A 3,168-nucleotide genomic window follows, 5' to 3' on the forward strand; every position below is an offset into this window, starting at 1 on the left:
TATTGAGGAAATGAGCCATAAGGGGCATGTTTAAGCCTGGGTTTTTGTACAACTATGTGTTACTCCACTCCATGTTCTTTTTTAATCTAATCTAAATGAACACTTTCTTTAAAATATTACTTTCAATTTCCAGTCTTCAGGGAAAATCATTAAAATGGGCTACTTTTCTCCTTTGTCAGTACACACATCCAAATGTTTCATCATTCTCTAAAGCTTAATTTTTGAAGCAGTCATAACTTCTGAGCCTACATGGGAAAAAAAAAAAAAATGTGACTGAAATCAGAGTTTCATACTCTGAGTTAAAGCAATTTTTTTTTCTGGCATTTCCTACCAGCTGCTAGTGACATTCCATTCAATATGAGCAAAACAGTAAATAGATTTGTTCATTTGAGCTAAAAAACAGAAAAGTTTGAAAATAATTTCTTATTTTTCTATTTTGCTCTACACTGGCTTCAAATTGCTTCCTAGGTTACAAGAGTAAAAAATTCAGAGGACATTATTTTGAGGTGATCTTTGCAAAGATGCAGATTTTTGCTATGATTTGGTTCCTCTTTTAAATTGACAGTCATATTCTTCCTGAATCTCAGAGGTAGAGAGTTCATTATGGATAAATGAGAAATGATTTTTAAAATGTCATCCATCGTGTCTAAAATAAAATAAAGTTTTTGTTACATTTCAGAGAACAGAGAATGTAAAATCTCATTGTGTTTTTCAATCATTATGAAAGGAATTCTGAAATTAGTCTGTGATCTCACCAGCCACTTTGTACTTTATTATTCATCATAGGATTACTTGGATACAGTCATTTCTTTGGGTAATTATTTTTAGTATTTTTACATACACAGATTTGAAAGACTATAAAAATACAGTTGTTAAGACTGCATTCCTTTAGGAATGATGAAGTATAATCATGTAACTTTAAGCATGCATTGCACAGAAAAGTAGAATTTGGAACTGATACAGTCTCAGCTGTGGTTGCTATGTAATTTTTCTTTTCATACTAATATTGAATTTTATATATTAAAAGAGAATCTGATTTCTAAAGGCTGAGAGAAAGCCTTAATTCAGAATTTCCTGTAGATTTGAGCTCTCATTTTTTGGGGGAAAACTACATTACATATTTTAACTAGCCAGATAATAAATATGATTTCTGTCTGGAAATAACTGAAGTTAACTTCAACCATAACTGTATAATACATTTTAATGCTGTGGTTCTTCATTTATTATATACACGCATTTACATATCTGTATATTTTATCTGTATATTTTATATATATAGTTCAGTAGAAAAACATGATGGTGAACGTATATTAAATTAAAATTTTGTAGGAGGACATTGTTGCACAGAACTGTCTTGTCTGTGGGAGGACTAGAAACTAGAAAATTTTGTAAGAGAAAATTTTGTAAGAGAAATGTCCTGTTCATCACCACTTTCTCCCACATGCACCAAGTCTCATGGTTCAAATTGGAAGAGCTTCACTGAAAGCAGTGTTGTTGCTCCAGTATGCCTTAGAAGGAAACCTAGCTCTTAATGTATTTTCTTTTTTTTCTTTTGAGGGCTCTTGCCATCAGGTGTAATACAAGTATAATCTGTTTCCAGAAAAGATCAACTATCTCACCACCATCCCTCAGAATGAAGTCTAACAAATTAATGGAAGGTTTACCTGGAGAGGTAATAAGGAGTCAAGTACTGGGTTTTCAAGAGTGAAGTCATACAGTAAGTTCTAAATCAGTGTGTTGCTGATGTAATGTTATCATCAAACTCTCTGCAAGTTATTAATTGGAGAAATGTGCTTTTCACAGCAGGACCCAAGCAGATTCATTTTCCTAGGACTACCTGAAGGTATAGATAACTGTACTGCAGCTGAGAGTCTGCAGCTTGCTCTTCTGCCAGCTGTAATGGCATGACCATAGCTGACCTTGTGATAGAACCAGCATGCTCTGCATCCAAGGACTTCTGTTCTCCCCATCCCTCCAAACTGCCAAATAATTTTTGTGCAACTTGAGGTCTTTTGGATTCTCCCTTGAATGCCTAATTCCACAGAAAATACTTCTATGTTTTTCACCAATGGTTGTACTACATTTATGGAAAAAACTGAGGGTACAGTGGATAGCAATATGTGTCAGATGCCACTGTGTGGGTGAATTCAGGTAAGACACTATGGATCAGAAAAGCTGTAAAAATCAAGTTGCCTTATCTGACGCATTAGCACTCCTTTACAGCAGCCTTTCTATGGGTCTATTTCTCTACACTGCCTTTGCTGTACCTTAGATAATAGAGCAATCTCCAAGACAGTCATCTTGGCGTCTTTGAGTATGCATCTCTTTAGCATGAGTCAGTGGCAGATCAAATGCTTTTTAGCTGGTGGAAATCTCAGCAGAAAAATTCTGAAGCAGATGTGCTTCCATGAATATACATGCATGCTTGCACACACAACTGAATGAAATTTTAATTGAAGATTATAAAACAAGAATAATGCAGTGTATTCATTATCTAGCTAATGAGTTACAAATCTTTAACTGTTGCAGATTGAAAAACAAAAAAATTGACCATTATATTGAAAAGACTTGCTACTTTTTTCATTGACAGCATGGACAAATGCAAGACAACTCTAATGAGTTTTAGTATTATGAAAAAATTCTCTATTGAAACTTCTTACAATGATTAATAGGTAACAGTTAACAACCTGTTATACTGCCACTGCATGATACTTTTAGGACAGAAAATTTTAAAAAAAGAGAAAAAAAAATATTTTGGAGAATATTATAAAGTACCAGTTGGTTTAGACCCCTTATTCCCAAGGTAGGAGTAATTCCTATACACAACAAAGAATTTTTCCTTTCCATGACGTATTGAATGCTCCCAGAGTCCCCACAAAATCTAAAACCAAATAGAACTGCCATGACACTTATTGCACAGTGTAGGTAAGTATTCATTATCACTTTGTTTGTCTGCTTCTGTATATAGAAACCAAAGCTTTATGTGTAGATAGGCAGATAGATAGATAGATAAAATTAAACATGTAAATTTTGTTATTACTGCCCAGCAAAGACTCTAAAAATTTTACAACTTGATTCTACATCTTACAAATGTTAGGCTGATGTTGATACTGCATCTCTCCTCCTACTCAGTACAACTACTGTTGCCAGCTGAACAAGAGGAATTAA

The sequence above is a fragment of the Phasianus colchicus genome, chromosome 2 (assembly GCF_987193195.1).
Source record: "Phasianus colchicus chromosome 2, bPhaCol1.hap1.1, whole genome shotgun sequence".
Lineage (NCBI taxonomy): Eukaryota > Metazoa > Chordata > Aves > Galliformes > Phasianidae > Phasianus > Phasianus colchicus.